Source organism: Onychomys torridus, chromosome 1, assembly GCF_903995425.1.
Source record: "Onychomys torridus chromosome 1, mOncTor1.1, whole genome shotgun sequence".
In the NCBI taxonomy this organism is placed as follows: Eukaryota; Metazoa; Chordata; class Mammalia; order Rodentia; family Cricetidae; genus Onychomys; species Onychomys torridus.
In genome coordinates this window covers 131,974,894-131,996,449 of record NC_050443.1, presented here as the reverse complement: position 1 = coordinate 131,996,449, position 21,556 = coordinate 131,974,894, and the positions used below count along the sequence as shown (strand labels likewise).

The 21,556-nt window shown below is 37.1% G+C and overlaps 2 pseudogenes; one reads left to right on the top strand and one right to left on the bottom strand.

Moving 5' to 3' along the window:
- Positions 1-5,813: 5,813 nt before the first annotated feature.
- Positions 5,814-21,556, bottom strand: part of LOC118597418 — a 38,737-nt pseudogene continuing 22,994 nt past the window's right edge.
- On the top strand, positions 13,214-17,408 carry LOC118587319 (annotated as a pseudogene).

The window sequence follows — 21,556 nt, the reverse complement described above, 5'->3', positions numbered from 1 at the left end:
TATCCTCTCCAGTGTGTTCTTGGTTCTGAACACACTGAATGCCACTCCTGAAATTCCTTTTCACCCAGTTTTCCTCAGATTCTTACATTAAAGGAATATCATTTGAAAAAAAGTCTGTTTTCCATCAACTTATCCTTTCAATCATCTTGTCACACCATATCAAAGTCACCAAGACCAATTAAAGGGGGAGTTATACATGAATGTGTATTATTACTATTATTTTAATGTATTACCATTTAAGAAAAAGCATTAATAAGTTACCTGATCTTCTAAAGTTATTTATTCACTTTGAAAAATACCCAAAGTATTTTAAGATTCATGACTGCATCAAGCCTCATCATTTCCAAACTATGCAAATGTAATGATAACTTCAATGAAATTGTAGGGAACCTGTTAAAATCTATATAGGATTGTATTTAATTATACAGCTTTTTTAAAATTTTAAGATCAGTTTAATTTTTTGCTTCTTTATCTGCCATAATAGGAATAAAAATGGGAAATTGCCAAAAATCACAGCTATTCAGAATGTCTTAGGTCTTGGTCATATACATGATGTGTTAAGAGAGACCTGAATTTCCTAAAGTGGAACTTTATGCATTCATACCATTAAACTCACTCTAGTTTTTGTTTTAAGAAACTTTTTCCATCATCCCTTTCCCCTTTAACATAATTCACAGTAGATTTTTCTGCCCAACTACTTTTCCACGATCTACACCCCTCACTGTCAATGTTTATGCAATATATAAGGCTTCCAGTTGTTTGGAAGAAAGGACAGTAAATCCCACAGTGTGAATGTGACTTAATTAAGTCAGCCATAGAATGCTGGTTACACAGTTCTTTTTGGGTAGTTATAGAACACATTCATGTTCTCTGAGACATGGAAAAATGTAGAAAGAGTAGTAATAAACATCCACTTCTGAGTCTCTATTAATTCTTGCTCTTTCAAGGAAGGCTACATACTTGCCTTACTTACAAAACAAAAATCAGAATATTTTATATCTCATATAATCTATTGCTTGTGACTTAAGAAAAAGAAGAAGGGTCTACAGGACATCATACCAACTTAAATTCTGTCAATATAGCTGTTCCTTTGAAAGTTTTTTTTAACCATGCATGAAGACTGACAGAAAATCCTCAGTCAAGTGGTGGCCATGAAAGAGGTAACAGTGACTGTCATTCAACTACATGGATAAACTCGAATGTTGTTATTTAAGAAGCTAAAACATGAAGACCAAGAAAAACTATTTTGACTTAGACAACTCTGGAGATTTTATTCATGGTAGTATCTGTAGCTCCTATTCTTCTTTCTAGGAAAGAAGTAATTAAAGCTGTGGGCACCCATTTGCCTATGGGAAATTCTACTAACTGAATTCAGGGGATTATTAATGACAGTGGAATAAGGAGGTCATGAGCTTGGGAGACAAGGTGAGGGACACTTGGAGGGTTTGAAGAGAGGTAACAATAGATGGATATGCTCAAGACATAGTGTATCGGTATAGGAAATTATCAGATAATGAATAAATCATCATTAAAAATTTAGGGGAGTCTAGATATTCTCATAATGCCCTTGCATTCATATTACTGTGAAAACATCAGCTGAGCAGGCCAGGAAAACAGGCAAAACACAGCCATCATACCCTGAAAATATAGAGAGGAAAGAGAAACCAAGGAATAAACAACCAACCAACAAATATGAATCCACAAATAAGCACGAAGACCTATAGTCATATCAAACCCAGTTGCGTAGAAGCCAGCATAAGAACACAATCAATAACAGCCAGGGAAGTATGTCTCCACTACAGTCAAGCTAACCTACCATAGCAGGCCCTGAATATTCCCAACATAGCTGAAGCACAATAAAAAGATCTTAAGGCCAACTAAATGAAGATGATAGAGGTATTTAAAGAGGAAGTAAATAAACCTTTAAAGAAATGTCAGAAAACACAAACAGTGGAAGAAACCAATAAAACTGTTTAAGACCTGAAAAGGAAATAAAATTGATAAAGAGAACACAAACTGAAAGAATTTTCCAGAAAGAAACAAATTATAAATTCAATCATGGAACTACAAAGGCAAGCATCACCAATAGCATAGCAGAAATAGACAAGTGAATCTCATGCATTGAAGATGTGATAAAAAAAATTAAATGGATACATTGGTCAATGAAAATGATAGATCTAAAAAACTCCTGATGCAAAACATTCAGGAAAGTTGGTACACTATGAAAAGAGCAAACATAAGAACAGTAGGGAGAAGAAGGAGAAGAATCTCAGCTCCATGGCCCAGAAAATATTTTCAACAAAACCATGGAATAAATTTTCCCTAGCCTAAGGAAGTTGCCTATAAAAGAACAAAAAGCATACAAAACACCAAATAGATTGGAACAGAAAAGAAAGTCCTCTTAGCACATAATCAAAACACTAAGTACACAGATCAAAGAAAGAATGCTAAATGCTGGGTTATTTGGAGATACCCCTGGGAACCCTGTTCTCTCTGTTAGGAGTCTTACAAAAACACGATGATAAGAGCCCTAAACATACATAACATCTACTTAGCAACCATGTGCAGACTCCTGCAAGTCCCGTGCTTGCCACTTCAGTTTCTGTGAACCCATATGAGCCCTGATTAATTGATTCAGTAGACCACACTCTCCATATGCTCTGAATCCTACAGTCTTTCCTACCCCTCTTCCTTGCTACTCCCTGATCTTGTTGGGGATTGACTAGATGGAGATCTCCAATTTATGCAAATGCTGTCATCAGAAAAGTTTGTGAAGAATAACCAGGAGCCTTGTAGATATCTTGCGATGTTTATGGCTTCCATACTGAACTCTTGAAAGCTAAGGTTCACATATATCAGAATCCTTTTATGTTCTGGTTTAATGTACTCAGGATGATTTACATGTAAATTTCAGAATATTATTTCTCATAACAGCAGAATTGTAGTCTTTTGAGTAAATGTATTGCATTTTCATTATACATTCATTAGTTCATGGACATTTAGGCTGTAGCCAGAGAAGTAGTGAACATGGATAAGCAAGTATCTCTGAAGTAGGATATATAACCATTTAAATAAATGCCCAAACATGATATAGTTGTGTCTTGAGGTAGTCCTATCCTCAGCTTCCTGAGGTAGCACCACACTGATTTCCAAAAGAGCTGTATAAGCTTGTATCCTCAGCAGCCATGAATAAGTGTTCCAATTTTTTTTCGGCACATGCTCCCTCAATATTTGCTGTCCTTGTTTGTTTTATTGTTCTTGGCCATTCAGGCTCTTGTAAGATGAAATCTCAAGATAGGTTTAATTTGGATTTTCCTGATGACTAAGAATGGTGAAGACTTCTTTAAGTGTTTCTTGGCCATTTGCATATAATCTTTTGAGAATTCTGTGTAGCATTAAAATTCACTTGCAGTCGGGTTTTTTGTTTCTTGATTTTCATCCTTTAAGAAGTTTTTTTAAAAATATATACATTAGATAGCCTCTATGAGTAGTATAATTTGAAAAGATCTTTTATGATCATATATGCTGTCTGTTTTTTCAATGATGGTGTACTTTCACATAGAGAAGCATTCAGTTTCATGAGATGCCATTTATTGTAAGTCTTTAGTCTGTGTTATTAGTATCCTATTCAATGATCTTTCCTGTGCCAATGAGTTAAAAATAACAAATACTAAAAGGAGTGCAAGGAAAAGGAACCATTCATATACTGTTGGTGAGTTTTTAAAGATGTGTAGCCACTATGGAAATCAATGTGGAGAATTCTAAGAATGCTAAAAAATGGTATTATCAAGATATATTATTCCTGGGAATATGCCCAAAGACTCAACATTCTATTCCACAGACATTTTCAGAGCTGTGTTCATTGATGCTCTATTCACAATAGTTAGGAAATGGAAACTATCTAAAATCCTTTCCAATAATGAATGGGTAATGTAAATATTGTAGATATACTCTATGGAATAGTATTCAACTGTAAATAAATAGGAAAACTTGAACTTTGCAGGTAAATGGATATAATGAAAATAGATGTTGAATTAGTTGACCCAAATCCAGAAAGACAAATATCAAATATTCTCTATCAATGGAGAATCTTGAAATCTTCAGATGTTAGCACATATCCTTAGAAAATAAAAAATCATGACAGTAAAATGATACCTATAAGTAAACTGCAAAAACTCTGGGTTTGGTGTCCCAGGTTTCAGCACCAAAAATGTTAGTAATTTGAAGGCTAAAACTTCAAGGAGACAGTTCAGCCCTAGAGGGCGAGGTATACCAGACACCTCTAGCTACTGAGAACAAGAGCTCTGCCCTGAAAGTGTCCCGGACACCTGAAGCTGTTGAGCACAGCTGTGATGGCTGAACTAGAGACAGTTCAGCCATGGAGGGTGAGGTATCCTGGACGCCTCAAGCTGCTTAGAACAAGAGCTCTACCCTGAAGGTGTCCCAGACACCTGGAGCTGTAGAGCACAGCTCTGATGGGTGAACTGGAGACAGTTCAACCCTGAGAAGAAATTTTTCTGACTTCTCGGGAGAGTCAGGCCTGGAACTGCTTCAGCAAAAGGATATCTTGACTCTTTGGGAAAGTCGAGGTATACCTGATGTGATGGGGGATGGTTTCCCTGCAGGATATAGCAAACCTGCTCATCTCCTGGAGAGTCTCTAAAGCTGAGCTTTGCTCAGCCCCTACTTAAGGGGGCTTCTTAGCAGAGCTCTGCTTCTCTGACCTAAGATGTTGCTTCTTTTGCTTCACTCTGAGAAAGGGGAAACCCCTGCAGAAACATAGCAATCTCCTGCGGCTCCAAAGAAAAGTGTTACTTACAGTTCTCTGTGTCCCCTAAGGGATGTCTTAGCAAGGTTCTTCTGTTCAGCTCCCCCTTGCTCAGTCCACTAAGGGACATCTTAGAAAAGATCTGTTCAGCTCCTCCTTGCCCTACTCTTTCATCTCTCTCACTTTCTTCTCTCTCTCTCTCTCTCTCTCTCTCTCTCTCTCTCTCTCTCTCTCTCTCCCCTCTGTCATTTTCTCTGCTGGGGGACATCCTTAGATCTTCTCTATGCCAGTGAATGAAGATCTTCACACCCAAAAATCCCTTTTGAGGAAGAGGTTTATTTGTGAAGGAGGAGTCCAGGAGAGTAGCTTCCTCTACCAGGCTTCCTTTCTAACTGACTTGGCAGGGCACTTTTTCACAAGAAGTCTAGGGGGTAGAGTCAACCTGGACCCAGTGTTCTACTATTCTGCTCTGTGATTGGTTGGTTTCACAAGTCAGTTGGACAGGGTGAAGAGATGGCTCTGATTTGAGATAGACTGTGTTTCTCTCACAGCCTTATCTGAGGCATCCTTTCCTAATTCTGTGCTAATTTCTAATTTACACCAGGGTCAGGGTGGGTTTCTTTAGCCAGCCCTTTTTCCTACAATACCATTTTGGTATAAGAGAGTTGAGAAGTAACAGGAAGAGGGATGGCATTTTATATGAGACCTGATCTGGTAAATAGGAAACAGTGTCTTAGAGAGTCAGCATAGAATAGATAAAGAAGAGAGCATAATAAAATACATTCATACTTTTAAGACACACTTTATACCAACTATATGAAGTAGTATGTGATGTTGAGTATACCTGGCATTATAATTTTGGTTTTGAACTGAATTAAATCTTGTTTCTGGCAAGATGATCACAGTTTACTCTAAATTATATTCCCAAAAGAAAATGAACAATGAAGTTTAATACAAAAATCACAGATAAGAAATAATTACAATTGAAAATATTGTTAGACTATACAGTCCCAATGAAGTTTTTCATGCATTGAAAAAGCTTTAGTTAGTTGGCTAAGCCCCATGAAGACAGCATTTTTCCAGCAACCTTCTTGAATGCATTCTTGACTTCTTTATTTCTCAGGCTGTAGACTAGAGGGTTCAACACAGGAATAATCATGGTGTAGAACATACATGCCATTTTGTCTCTGTCCATAGAGTGACTGAAGTTGGGCTGTAAGTACATGAAGATGATTGTCCCATAGAAGAGAGAAACAGTGGTGGCATGTGATATACAGGTTGAAAGCGCCTTTTGGCCCTCTACTGAACACATCCTCAAGATTGCAATGAAAATACGTAAGGAAGACTTCATGATAAGAGAGGGAACTGTGCCTGGGTCCCACCGCTGGACACAGGCCATCCTGGGTGGACCTGACCAACTTGGCCCCAGTTTCAGGCCAATCGGCGGGCCCTGTGGGAAGGCTCCCCTTTTCCAAGACTGCAGGCAGACCCTGAAGTCTCCAAACCTGCCCCCACACCCATTTGCCCGAGACCCCAGCCACTTGCTGAGACTCAGAGACCATCCTCCAGCTCCCGTCCCCTCCAGAACTCCCATCTAGACCAGAGGTGAGTGCCTGGGGTTATAGTCAGAGAGGCAACTGCCCCTGGGTCCCACCCATGGACACAGGCCATCCTGGGAGGACCTGACCAACTTGGCCCCAGTTTCCAGCCAATTGGCAGGCCCTATGGGAAGGCTCCCCTTTTCCAAAACTGCAGACAGACCCTGCAGTCTCCACACCCTGCCCCCACACCCATCTGCCAGAGAAACCAGCCACTTCCTGAGAATCAGAGACCATCCCCAACCTTCCATTCTGCCCTGGAACTCCCAACTGGACCAGAGGAGCTCCCATCTAGACAAAATAAGGAGACCCTAGGGATTTTCTGAGACTCAGAGTCCAGCCCCCTAGCTCCTGTCTGGCCAGCACTCTCAATCTGGACCAGTGCTCCCATCTGGCCAAGAGCTTCCATCTGGACCAGAGACAGGCTCACTAAATCTGTCAGCTTTGTCTGGACCAAGTGCACTGATAAGACCAAGAACGAAACCAAGAGGAGATGGGCAGACACCAAGGCAGAAGTACACTCAACAAAATAAAGAGCAATACAGCATCACCAGAACCTAGCCCTTCTCCAACAGCTAGACCTGAACATCACACAATGGAAGAAGAAGACGGAGTAAACAACCTTATAAGTAACATCATGAAGAGGCTAGAGCCTTAATAGTAGAAATCAAAACTAAAGTAGAGGAAGAGACAAACAAAAAAATGGAAAGAATGCTATAAAAAAAAACTAGAGGAAAGGACAATTAAAGCAGAAGAAAACAATAAATCCTTGAAAGAAAATCATGAAAAAGCAAGGGACACAGTCCAAGACCTGAAGAGGGAAATAGAAAAAATGAAGACACTAGCAGAAGGAATGTTGGAAATAGAAAATCTGAGTAAACAAACAAGAACTTCAGAGGCAAGTATAACCAACAGAATGCAAGAGATGGAAGAGAGGATCTCTGGTGTTGAAGATACTTTAGAAGAAATAGATTCCTCAGACAAAGAAAAAACTAAAACCATCAAAGTCATGACCCAAAATGTCCAAGAAATTTGGGACAGCATGAAAAGACCAAACCTTTGAATAATAGGGATAGAGGAAGGAGAAGAATACCAAGTCAAAGGCACAGAAAATATATTTAACAAGTTCATAGAAGAAAACTTTCCCAACTTAAAGACGGAAATGCCTATGTAGATACAAGAAGCCTATAGAACACCAAACACACTAGACCCCCCAAAAAATTCCCCTCACCACATAATGATTAAATGACTAAACATACAGAATAAAGAAAGAATATTAAGGGAAGCAAAGGAAAAAAGCCAAGTGACATATAAAGGCAAACCCATGAGAATAACACCCGATTTCTCGATGTAGACTTTGAAAGCCAGAAGGACCTGGACAGATATAATGCAGATACTAAGAGACAATGGATGCCAGCCTAGCCCAGGAAAACTTTCAATCAACATAGATGGAGTGAACAAGACCTTCCAAGACATAACCAGATTTAAACAATACTTGTCCACAATTGCAGCCCTACAGAAAGAACCTGAAGGAAAATCCCAACCTAAGGAAGGCAGATACACCCATGAAAACACAGGCAATAGATAACACTACAACAGTAAAGCCCAAAGAAGAGAAGTACACACACACTACCACAAAAAAAAAAAAAAACAACAGGAACAAACAATCACTTGTCATTAATATCCCTTAATATCAATGGACTTAATTCAGCTATAAAAAGACACAGACTAACAGAATGGATACAAAATCAGGATCCATCTTTCTGCTACATACAAGAAACACACCTCAAATTCAAAGACAGACACCTCCTAAGAAGAAAGGGCTGGGAAAATATTTTCCAATCAAATGGTCTTAAGAAGCAAGCTGGTGTAGCCATCTGAATAACCAGCAAAATAGACTTCAAACTAAAATCAATCCAAAGAGATGATGAAGGACATGACATACTCATCACAGGGAAGATACACCAAGATGAAGTCTCAATTCCAAACATTTATGCCACAAACACAAGGGCATCCACATATGTAAAAGAAACATTGCTAAAGCTTAAATCACATATAAAACCCCACACATTAATACTGGTATACTTGAACACCCCACTTTTACCTGTGGACAGATCTGCCAAATTGAAACTTAACAAAGACATAATGGACTTAACTGATGTTATGGCTCAAATGGACTTAATCAATATCTACAGAACATTCCACCCAAACAAAAAAGAATATACCTTCTTCTCAGCACCCCATGGAACCTTCTCTAAAATCGACCACATACTTGGCCACACAGCAAATCTCAACAGATACAAAACAATTGGAATAACCTTCTGTGTTCTATCAGACCACCATGGTTTAAAGTTAGATTTCAACAACAACAAAAACTACAGAAATCCTAAAATCTCATGGATATTGAATAATGCTCAACTGAATCACCAACGCATTAAGGAAGAAATATAGAATGAAATTAAAGACTTCCTAGAGATCAATGAAAATGAATACACCACATACCCAAACTTATAGGACACTATGAAAGCAGTGCTGAGAGGGAAATTCATTGCACTAAATGCCCACATAAAGAAGCTGGAGAAATCTCATGCTAGTGACTTGACAAGCACACCTGAAAGCTCTTGAACAGGAAGAATCAAAGTCTCCCAGGAGGAACAGATGCCAGGAAATTTTCAAATTGATAGCTGAAATCAATAAAATAGAAATAAAGAGAACAATACAAAGGATTAATGAAACAAAGAGTTCGTTCTTTGAGAAGATCAACAATATAGACAAGCTCTTATACAAACTAACCAAAAGACAGAAAGAGAGCATCCAAATTAACAAAATCAGAAATGAAAAGGGGGACATAACAACAGACAATGAGGAAATCCAGAGAATCATCAGGTCATACTACAAAAACCTCTGCTCTACAAAACTGGAAAATCTAAAAGAAATGGATAATTTTCTGGATAGGTACCACATACCTAAGTTAAATCAAGACCAGATAAACCATTCAAATAGTCCAATAACCCCTAAGTAATTGAATCAGTTATTAAAAGTCTCCCAACCAAAAAAAGCCCTGGACCTGATGGTTTCACTGCAGAAATCTATCAGATCTTCAAAGAAGACTTAATACCAATACTCTTTAAATTGCTCCACACAATAGAAGCAGAAGGTATATTACCAAACTCCTTCTATGAGGCTACAATTACCCTGATTTCTAAACCCAAGAAAGATGCAATAAAGAAAGAGAACTACAGACCGATCTCTCTCATGAACATTGATACAAAAATACTCAATAAAATGCTGGCAAACAGACTCCAAGAACACACCAAAACAATTATCCCCCATGATCAATTAGGCTTCATCCCAGGGATGCAAGGGTGGTTCAACATATGAAAGTCCGTGAATGTAATACAGCATATAAATAAACTCAAAGAAAAAAAAAACACATGATCATCTCACTAGATGCAGAAAAGGCATTTGACAAAATCCAACACCCCTTCAAGATGAAGGTCTTGGAGTGATCAGGAATACAGGGAACATACCTAAACATAATAAAGGTAATCTGCAGCAAGCTAACAGACAGCATCATATTAAATGGAGAGAAACTCAAAGCAATACCACTAAAATCAGAAACAAGGCAAGGCTGTCCCTCTCCCCATACTTATTCAATATAGTACTTGAAGTTAAGCTATAAGACAACACAAAGAGATTAAGAGGACAAAAATTGGAAAGGAAGAAGTCAAGCTCTCCCTATTTGCAGATGACATGATAGTATACATGAGTGACCCCAAAAATTCAACCAAGGAACTAATACAACTAATAAAAACTTCAGCAACATTACAGAATACAAGATCTACTCAAAAAATCAGTAGCCCTCCTATATACAATAGACAGACAGGCTGAGAAGGAAAGCATAGATACATCACCCATTACAATAGCCACAAATGATATAAAATACCTTGGGGTTATACTAACTACATGTGAAGGACCTATATGTCAAGAACTTTAAGTCCCTGAAAAAAGAAATTGAAGATGTCAGAAAATGGAAAGATCTCCCATGCTCATGGATAGGCAGGAATAACATAGTAAAAATGGCAATCTTACCAAAAGCAATCTACAGATTCAACACAATTCCCATCAAATTACCAACACAATTCTTTACAGATCTGGAAAGAATAATACTCAACTTCATATGGAAAAACAAAAAACCCAGGATAGCCAAAAGAATTCTGTAAAATTAAACAACATCTGAGGCATCACAATCCCCGACCTCAAGCACTACTGCAGAGCTACCACAATGAAAACAGCTTGGTGCTGGCATAAAAACCAACATGTGGACCAATGGAATCAAATTGAAGACCCTGACATTAACCCGCACACCTATGAACATATAATTTTTGACAAAGAAGCAAAAATGTAAAATGGAAGAAAGAAAGCATCTTCAACGAATGGTGCTGGCATAACTGGATGTCAATGTTCAGAAGGCTGCAAATAGATCCATGTCTGTCAAATGCACAAAACTTAAGTCCAAGTGGATCAAAGACCTCAAAATAAATCTAGCTACTATGAACCTGATAGAAGAGAAAGTAGGAAGTATCTTGAATGCATTGGCAACAGAGAGCACTTTCTAAATATAACACCAGTAGCACAGACACTGAGAGAAACAATCAATCAATGGGACCTATTAAAACTGAGAAGCTTTTGAGGAGCAAAGGACACCATCAACAAGACAAAGCGACAGCCTACAGAATGGGAAAAGATCTTCACCAACCCCACATATGACAGAGGGCTGATATCCAGAATAGATAAAGAACTCAAGAAATTAGACCTCAAAATGCCCAACAGTCCAATTAAGAAATGGGCTATAGGACTAAACAGAGAATTCTCCACAGAGGAAGTTCAAATGGCTGAAAGACATTTAAGGAATTGCTCAACATCCCTAATTATCCAGGAAATGCAAATCAAAACGACTCTCAGATACCACCTTACACCTGTCAGAAAGGCTAAGATCAAAAGCACAGAAGACAGCTTATGCTGGAGAGGATGGGGAGCAAGGGGAACTCTCCTCCACTGATGGTGGCAATGCAAGCTTGTACAGCCACTTTGGAAATCAATATGGCACTTCCTTAGCAAACTGGGAATCCATCTCCCCCAAGACCCAGCTGTAGCACTCTTGGGCATATACCCAAGGAATGCTCAATCATACCTCAAGGGCATTTGATCAGCTATGTTCATATCAGCTTTGTTTGTAATAGCCAGAACCTGGAAACAACCTAGATTCCCTTCAACTGAAGAATGGATAAAGAAAATATGGTACATATACACAATGGGGTACTACTCAGCAGAGAAAAACAATGACATCTTGAGGTTTGCAGGCAAATGGATGGATCTAGAAAAAATCATCCTGAGTGAGGTAACCCAGAGTCACAAGGACAAACATTGTATGTACTCACTCATAGGAGGATACTAGATGTAAAACAAAAATGACTAGACTCCTACACAACTCCAGGGAGGCTACCTAGAAAACGGGACCCTAGGAAAGACCCAGGGATCACACAATGACAGATAAATGGATAAGATCTACATGAACAACCTGGGCAACAGTGGGAGTAATGAATGGCAAGATTTGAGTGAAAGAAAGCTTAGGGAAGCAGGAGATCCCAGCTGGATCAAGAACAGAAAGGGAGAACGAGGACATACATGGGTGGATGTGAACAAAATTAATAAATTTAGAAATTTCACAGTGAAATCTTATAATTGTATAATTAGTTGTGACAAAAGGGAGAAAAGGAATTAGTAGGCTGGCTCTCAGTAAATGCTTGTTGAGACAATGAACAAATCAGTGAATAAATGGAGGCAGTAAATGGACAATGATCCCATTTACTGAGCATTTTGTGGTTGTGGTGATTTGAATGAGAAACGCCTCACATAGGCTCAGGCATTTGAATACTTGGTTCCCAATTGGTGGTGTTATGTTGGGAAGGTTTAGGAACTGCAACAATTCTGGATGAAGTATGCCACTAAGGCCATGTTTTGAGATTATATTGCCTTTCTCTATTTCCAGTTTTTTCTCTCTGCTTCATGTTTGTCATTGATGATTCAATCTCTCAGCTTCCTGCTCCAGCCAATGTGCCTGCATGGAAGCATACAGTCTAATAAATCTTGCCTCCAGTAAGTCATTTTTGGTCATGGTATTCAATCACAGTGACAGAAAAGTAGCTAATACAACGGTCCTACCTGTCTAAAGCCAAATTTCATGATTAATTTTATGAGACTGTTAAGAGCAATGGTCCTCAAGTTTTATAATGCTGCAACCCTTTAATCTACTTCCTCATCTTGAGTGATCCCAACAATAGAACAATTTTGTTGCTACTTCATAACTGTAATTTTGCTATGGATATAAATCAAAATGTAAATAGCTGATATTCAGGATATCTGATATGCAACCAACAAAGGGCTCACAATCCACAGGTTGAGAACCACTATTTTATAGGCTTTTCTTTAAAAGGTATTAACATTTTGGAATAAAGAATCCATACCTAGACAAACTATTTTTGAATGGTGAACTAGAATGGCCATGTATACACACACACACACACACATACACACACATCACTTCACATTCATGGCACAGCAAAAAAAAATATATCTCATGGAGCCTTGCATTTTCTTTATTTGAACTTGACTTTTGTTGTCTTTCTTTTCTATCTCCAATAACTTATATATGCAAAGGCATAGAAAAATCAGTTGTACCTGATACCTGTGACATGTTGGAAGTTATTACTAGAATAATTATATGGAACTTATTCAATAAAATTATAGTTTGATCTACAATTTAATTTCACCGTGTTACTAGATCATGATCTTTAGGAATAACACATTCTGTTGTAATGATCTGTGGTAAATTTAATTTCCAAAATCTCACCTATAGCAAACTTATAGAGGGGTTTGATGCTGAAGATTTGAAGAATATAAAAATTTATATTGATAACATATGTACAGTATAGTTTATCAATGTTTAAATTATGTTTCATGAAAATAATTTTCATTAAATTCCAGTAAATATATATCAATATCACTTATATTTTAATAGTTTAAATCATATTTTTAATAATATATTGAAAGTGATATCAAATCTATTGAATAAATCATATTAATGAGGAATATAGTTTCATAAAAATATCAGTTAAATGCATATGAATAATTTTGTTCATCTAGGCGTCTTCACTTCTCTAGTATCTCAGAGCATTTATTACTGGTGATGTTGTTTGATTGCTCAATAGGGATTGTTCTTTAAGAACTGGAAAAGGAAGAAGAAGGGACTGTGTAGGAGGAGTGGAGGGGAGGGAAACTTTGGTAGAGATGTAATGTATAAGAGAAGAATAAAAGTTTTCAAAAGCTGATTTTGCTGAACAATATCACTTTCTTCACAAGCTTATTCATAAAACAAACACTTCTAGATTGTATGATAGGTCCTGAGTGCTGCAGACATGTAGACAGAAACAAAAATCAGCAGGCTTCATCAAGTGTCTTTATCAGACAATCAAACATAGGAGTAGACTCTGGATTTTGCAATAACTACCAAGCAGCAATTGTTTCCATTTGAAAATTATTTATAAATCATGTTCAACTTACTACGTGAAAATGCAAATTTCCAAACACAAGTTACTGGTTCTAAAATTCATTCAGGCAGGTTTTACAAGTCAAACTGACTTACATTTATGAAATTATGCCATTATTCTGTCTAATTATTGCCCTTTCTATGATTATTTATATGCTACATGCATTGTATTATAGTGAAACAAAATTTAAAGCAGAGTAATTTATACTACCACCTTATTTAAAAGACTGAGGACATCAGAGCATCTGGCATGGAGGAGTATGGTGCATATTATCTTTAGAGAAAAAAAAGCAGTCTTCGCATGCATCTCTTTGCATTTGAAAAGGCAAAATTCTACTGTTTTCAAGATCTAGTCCTTAGGCCTTCTGTCTCCAGGTCTCCATATTTGTACATTACCTCAGGTTTCTATGTTGTAATTTCCTACTATCTGAATTGGGATCATTTCTTTCTAGTTATCCCCTTAATGTCAATTGTAGTGGAGTGTGGCTCACCATTGGGGAATGGTGGCGACTAAGAAATGAATTTTGGGGGTATTTTATAGATAGGATTAACAGCATGTATTCATGGATTGGACCGACAGGGAAAGAGTCCAAATAGAATAATCTTTATATCCTATTATTTTTAAAGTTTATTTAGTTTGGCTAGATATCCAATGGATATTTTGAAAATTGAGGAGGTACCAGTTGGCATAGATAGACTATGATAAGGAGGCTGGAGGAACACAATCATGAACATGGTGACAAGTCAAAAGATGGCCATGCATTAAAAGGATATTGCCTCATAATTTGTGTCTCAGGGTAAAATTTCATATTGTTTATATTTGTCAAATCATATATATGCCTAAAAAGCTTGAATTTAAGTTAAAAATTACTCACATGATGCTTTTTCAAAAATATGGTTAAAATATTTGTGTTGAGTTTCTATTGATATTTTGTTTTTTCTTCCTTTTGATATTTTGTTTTTTCTTCCATGATACTGTATATATTATTATTACTTCACTAACAGTATCATTTGTTTAATGAGAGTATATTTATGATCTATTGTGTCCTAGCAATGAGGCAGAATTCTTTAAACATATCAACCTAATACATTTTTCTAACATCCTGGAACATCCTGGCAAAAGACAGTTTCCATTATTATTTGAAACTGAGACACAGAAAAATGACTACTTCCCAATGTTTCCTGATATGTAGGTGGATAAATCAGGAATAAAGTGCACACAGGTCAGTGCTAGGGACTATGTCTTGTACAATCACAGAATGCTATCTCTAAGAGTGCTTGTATGATTTCAAAGCACTTTAAGGGGGTTGGGGATTTAGCTCAGCGGTAGAGCGCTTGCCTAGCAAGCACAAGGCCCTGGGTTCGATACTCAGCTCTGGCAAAAAAAAAAAAAAAGACCATGTAGTTCAATGTACTTTAAAACATACTCACAAGAATTATGCAACCTAGGAAGTAGGAAACATAATGATCATTTCTCAAATTAATTAATTAAGTTATTGGGATGTTCATGTTTATTGAAAGGGATAATTAAGAATGAGCACCTCACTTATTCTTTGTTGTTTCCCTCAAGGAGGTAAAGTAGGTGTAGGTTGCTCAGTGTAGTATTTGTTTGAATGGTAAATAAGTGTTAAGTTTTATACACTTTGAGGGAATGTCTTTTAAAGAGGACTGTTTTCTTTGAAGAGTCAAAGGATGAATACATTTCTTTATATCTCAAATGGATTTCAGCTGTATGTATGAATATCTCATATCTCACCACAGTATATCCAGAAAGGTAGTGATGCACCACTATTCTCAGGCAATAATACAATAAGACAGGAAGATTAAACATATTAATATCCATTATTTTCTAGTCACATAGCACATGGTGCTTGGTTATTTTGTTTCTGACTCTGAAATGACAGACATGAAAGTCATGGAGATTTATTGTTGAAACAAACTTTCACCTCAAATTAGAATTTGTGAGTGGGAGACACTTGCGTGGTCAATTAGAATATCCAAGTGCTATTGGGAACTAACAGATACTATATACAAGGCTCTAGTGATTACATTGTAAGGAAATGGTAAGATTATAGCACTCTTATAATTACTGGGAATCCTCCAGTAGTAGTGAGATCATGTGGATAATGTCATTTGAATGACAGTTCTCTGGCACCAATATATTTACTTTCCTTTGTTTGGACAGGTGATACACAATTCTAAAATGTCATACATGGAGAATAGCACTAAGGTGAGTAAGTGTACAATTTTGGGATTGACTGGGAACTTGAGCATGATTGTATTGATCTGGCTGGACTCCCATCTCCACACTCCCATGTATCTTTTCCTCAGTAATCTCTTTCTGGCAGACTGTGTTTACTACTCAGCTGTTACTCCAAAGGTGATGGCTGAGCTTCTCACAAGGGATAAGGTTATCTCCTATGGGTGACATATTACACAAATGTTCTTTTTTTGTGGCTTTTGCCAAATTTGACTGTTTCCTAATTGTAGCTGAAAGTTTTTCTGTGTCCCACCCAATCCACAGCCTCTGAGACCCAAGTAAACACACAAAGGCTTATATTAATTAAAACTGCTTAGCCATTAGCTCAGGCTTACTACTGATTAGCTCTTACACTTAAACTCAGCCCATTTCTGGTAATCTATATGTTGCCACGTGTTCTGTGGCTTTACCTGTGTGCCATTACATGTTGCTCCCTGGACGCAGGCCAGTGTCTTTTGCACCAGCCTTCCTCTTCCTAGAATTCTCCTAGCCTGCTTATCCGACCTATACATCCTACCTGGCTACTGGCCAATCTGCATTTTATTAAAGCAGTGTACAAAAGCACTAACTTGCTGTCATGGCATTTGACAGACATGCTGCAGTTTGCAAGCCCTTACATTATACCACCACAATGACTGATAGTGTATATTCTCATATGGTGATTGGCTGCTATGCCTGGGGCTTGTATGAGTCAGCTATACATACTGGATTCACCTTTTCTCTCTCCTTCAGCCATTCTAACGTGGTCCATCACTTTTTCTGTGATATCCCTCCAAACCTGTCTCTTTCTTGCTCTGATAGATACATGAATGAGATTGTGTTCTTTATCTTATCCTCATTCAATGTCTTTTTTGCTCTGATAGTTATCTTGACCTCCTATGTATTCACATTCATTGTTATCCTAAGGATGTGTTTAGCAGAAGGACAGAAGTAAGCCTTCTCTACTTGTAATCCCACCTCACTGCTGTGACCATATACTATGGAACCTTAATCTTCATGTACCTACAGCTCAGTTCTAGTCATTCCATGGACAATGACCAAATAGCATCTGTGTTCTACACCATAGTAGTTCCCATGTTGAACCCAATTGTCTATAGCTTAGTTCATAATGCTTTCAGGAAAGTTGTTGAGGAAATGAAGACTTTACTCAGTTCCCAATTTTTCAAATTTTAGATCATACATTTTATTGAAGAAGAGGCAGAGATCCATAGCCAATCACCAGGCAGAGCTCCAGGAGTCCAGTCAAAGAGAAAGAAGGATTATAGGAGCAAGGTACATTCAAGATCATGATGGGGAAACCTACAGAGACAACCAAACCAAACTAGTGGGAACGCATGAATTGTGGACCAATAAAAATGGAGTCTCCATGGGTCTGGACTAGGCCCTCTACACAGGCAAAGCAGTTGTTTAGATTGACATGTTTAAGGGGCCCTTGGCAGTAGAATCAGGAAACATCCCTGGTGCTTGAGTGGGCCTTTTGGAGACCAGTACCTATGGTGGGACACCTTACACAGCCTTGATTTAGGGGAAGGAGCTTGGACTTACCTCAACTGAATGTACCAGGATGTGCTGACTCCCCATGGGAGTATTTGCATTGGAGGAGGTGAGAATGATAGGGGGTACTGAGGTAAGATTCTGGGTGGCAGGAGGAGGGAGGAGAGGGGCATCTGTGGTTGGTATGTAAAATGAACAGAAAATTTCTTAATAAGAAAAACAGGTAAACTAAACCACTGGGATGCTATTTAATTTTAGAGCATTTGCCTATCTTAACATATATATGCAAGGCCCTAGGCTCAGCCCCTAATCCACAAAATAAGACAAAAAATAAAATTAATCTAAATTTAAAAAAGAAAATAGTTGAATGATGTTTTTGAAAAAATATTGATTCAAAATTTAAACCTTTCATGTAAATATTATTTTTGCTTTCTCTAATTTTGCTAAAAGATTGCCTCCTTTTGTTGATGAGCATTTGTATTTAAGAGCAAGGACTGTGCTGACTCTTGGTAGTGATTATTTGGTGCTTGTTAACAACAGAAAGTTACAGAGCTGAATTACTGGAAGTCTGACAGTGTATATGTGTCTTGCTACTTCCTTCCCTCCCTGTCCAGAAGGACTGACACTTCACCAAACACCTTTGAACTTGCTTCTCCATTGACACTCAGACAAACTCAGCCCTAAATTTCTCTTCCTAAGTTTTTTTAAATCATCTTTTTTAGACATGGTCTTCTGTAGTCCAGATTAGCCTCAAATTCACCATATAACTAACATTAATCTTGAATTCCTTATCCTCCTACCTCTGCCTATCTCCAATGCTGATTGCAGGTGGGAGCCACCAAGCCTGGTTTTATGTGATGCTGGAGCTAGAACCCAGAGCTTTCTGTATGTTAAAAATGCCCTTCACCAGTTGCACCACATCCTCATAACTGTCTTTTTAAAGACAGAAAAGTCTTACAGAATGTGTACGTTGTTTTTATTAGGATGTTGAGCATATATAAGCAACACCTGCACACCCAGTTTATTCTTTTGCTGCACTGTTCTCAGAAGCCAATCTATAGACTCAGTCTAGGTATCCTACAACAGATGGATGGGTGAAGAAAACATCACAATATGCACAGCAGACATCTAGTCAGCCCCAAATAAGAAAGATGTTATGACATTATAAGTAGAAAGCATGGCACTATAAATGAGCAGGTTAAGAGAAATAAGGCAAATTCAGAAAGAATTATCACATGCCTTCTTTGATTTGGTTAAGTTAGTATAAAATCAATAACAAAAATAATTGAAGTAGTAGGTTATTTACTAAGAAGGTTATTTGGTGAGGCAAGGACTAGCACAGGGGGACTTATAGGTGTAAGAAAAGTGGACACAACTAGAGCAAAATACATTCTTGAATGGAAATGTCATAGTAATATCCAGTATACTAAGTATTATTTAAATCAATTAAAGAAGTATAGAAGAAGTAAATTATAATATATGGGGAAATCTTTTTCTTTAGCAATTTTCATTAATGTCTACTAATTATACATAATGCTGGATATAATTACGACATTTCTGTATATGCTTTAAATGTATTTTCATCCTATTTACTTCTACTATTTTTTTATTATTAGCTACTTTATGCATTGTTTATATATAATGTTCCACCTTTAATTTTTTATGTATTTTTACCTCCTAAATATCACATATGAGAGAAATACATTGGTGAGAATGGTTTATTTCACTTACACAATTGATTATTTTAAGTTAGAAATGATGTGAATTACTCTTGCTTAAAGGTTGAAAAATACACTATCTATCTATCTATCTATCTATCTATCTATCTATCTATCTATCTATCTTATCATCTATACATCCGTCATCTATCTACTTATCATTAGTCATCATCATCTATCACATTTTATTAATTTATTAACCTATACTTCATCCAATTACAAAACTCAGTTGTTTTGAACAAACACCAATAAACATGGTTATGAAAATATTTTTATGGCATGCTGGCTTTGTTGTGGAGAAATTTAAACCCAGCAGTAGTGTATCAAGATCATAAGATAGTTCTACACTCAATGTTACTTAGAAAATCTCCATATTGAGTTCTATAGTGTATATACTAATTTATATTACCACTATCAGTGTGAAAGGATTCTTATTTTCAATTTGATTTTCTTCTTAGGTCAACAACATAAAGTTAATAAGAAGTAATAAAGAGGAAAATATTTTGAACTGAATAAAAGTAGACTCATGGTCTACTATTTTTTTTCCTAGAGAGACATGAATGAACATCTTTTCATCCAAGAGAGGGCACCATAGTCCAATTGTCATCAGAGAGGCTTCATCCAGCAACTGATGGTATCAGATTCAAAGACCCACAGCCAAACATTAGATGGAGCTCAGGAAATCTTGTGGAAGAGAGGAAGAACTTTAGGAGCCAGTGCAGTCAAGGATACCACAACCACCAGAAAACCACCATTAAGGTCCTTGCTCCTGTATTCTGGTTCATGGTGAATGACTGGCTTATAGAGCTGGAAAGATTCATATCTATCACTAATAGAAGCAAACATGGGATGTTATGACTTTTAGCTTTGTTTTTTTAGGACTCCTAAAAGTGGGGATGGGTGTGTCTCTGACCCCTTTGCTTGCTCTTGGAACTCTTTTCATTCTATTGGGTTTCCTTGTCCAGCTTTGATATTAGAGGATTTGCCTTGTTTTATAATATCTTGTTCAATCCTGTCTGGTTGTTGTCTTTTGGAGGCCTGTTCTTTTGTGAAGGGAAATAGAGGGGGAGTGTATCTGGGGGAAAGGGATGGTCAGGAGAGCTGAAAGGGGTATAGTGAGAGGCAACTGTGGTTTGGATATATTGTATGATAGAAGAATATATTTTATTTAAAAAAGAAAAGAGGATGAAAATAATAAGAATAGGTATATAGAGATTTAAAGGTTCTTTAGGCAGATCTCTGTTATTTTAAGTGTATTTTTAAAGTTTTAAAATGTATTATTTTATTATTCTTTCCAGATAGTTAGATTATCAGGAATGTGCAAGAAAATAAAAACAACTGATATTTCCTTAACCATAATGATGGTAGACAGCATAAATTCTTAGCATTACAACACAATAATTTAATTTAAATACTTATTTATTGCTGTAAGAAGTAAAATGTTCTAATAATATCGCAAATAGGTCTCTTTAGTCTACTGTTAAAATTGATACCTTCGAAATTCTAATAATTTCTTTTCTCTTTTTATCAGATACAGATGATTGTGTGAATCCAGAGAATCAGGAGACCAAGTTAGAGACAAATCACTGCCTGAAAAAGTTGTGACATGTCTTGCTTATGTCTATACCATGAGGATGGTTCTAGCCTACATTATCCTCATCTTCTGTACAGTTTAGAACTCATTCTTGGTATTTTTGTGAAGAACAAAGAGACTCAAATTGTGAAGGTTAATAAAATGACTTGTAATCACATTCTGCTCAACTATGTCACATTTTATTTTTTCTCCTCCTTCTTTATGCTGGACATCTCAACATATTCACCTCTATCCTACAGGATATTTCATTTGGATTTATGTATCTTCTGATTCTTTCCACTGTATTGGCCGAACCATCCCTGTGCTTCTAGCTTTCAAGATCACTGCTTCAGAAAAGATGAGAAGTGTACAAATGTCAGGAGAACCTATATTCATCATTCTAAACTGTATGGTGGTGCAACTTACTATGTCTGGAATCTGTTAGGAACATCTTTTGTTGACACAGATGTACATTCTCAGTGTGTCCACATCATCATTCTGTGAAACAAGGTCTCAATCACTTCCTCTTACTGTGT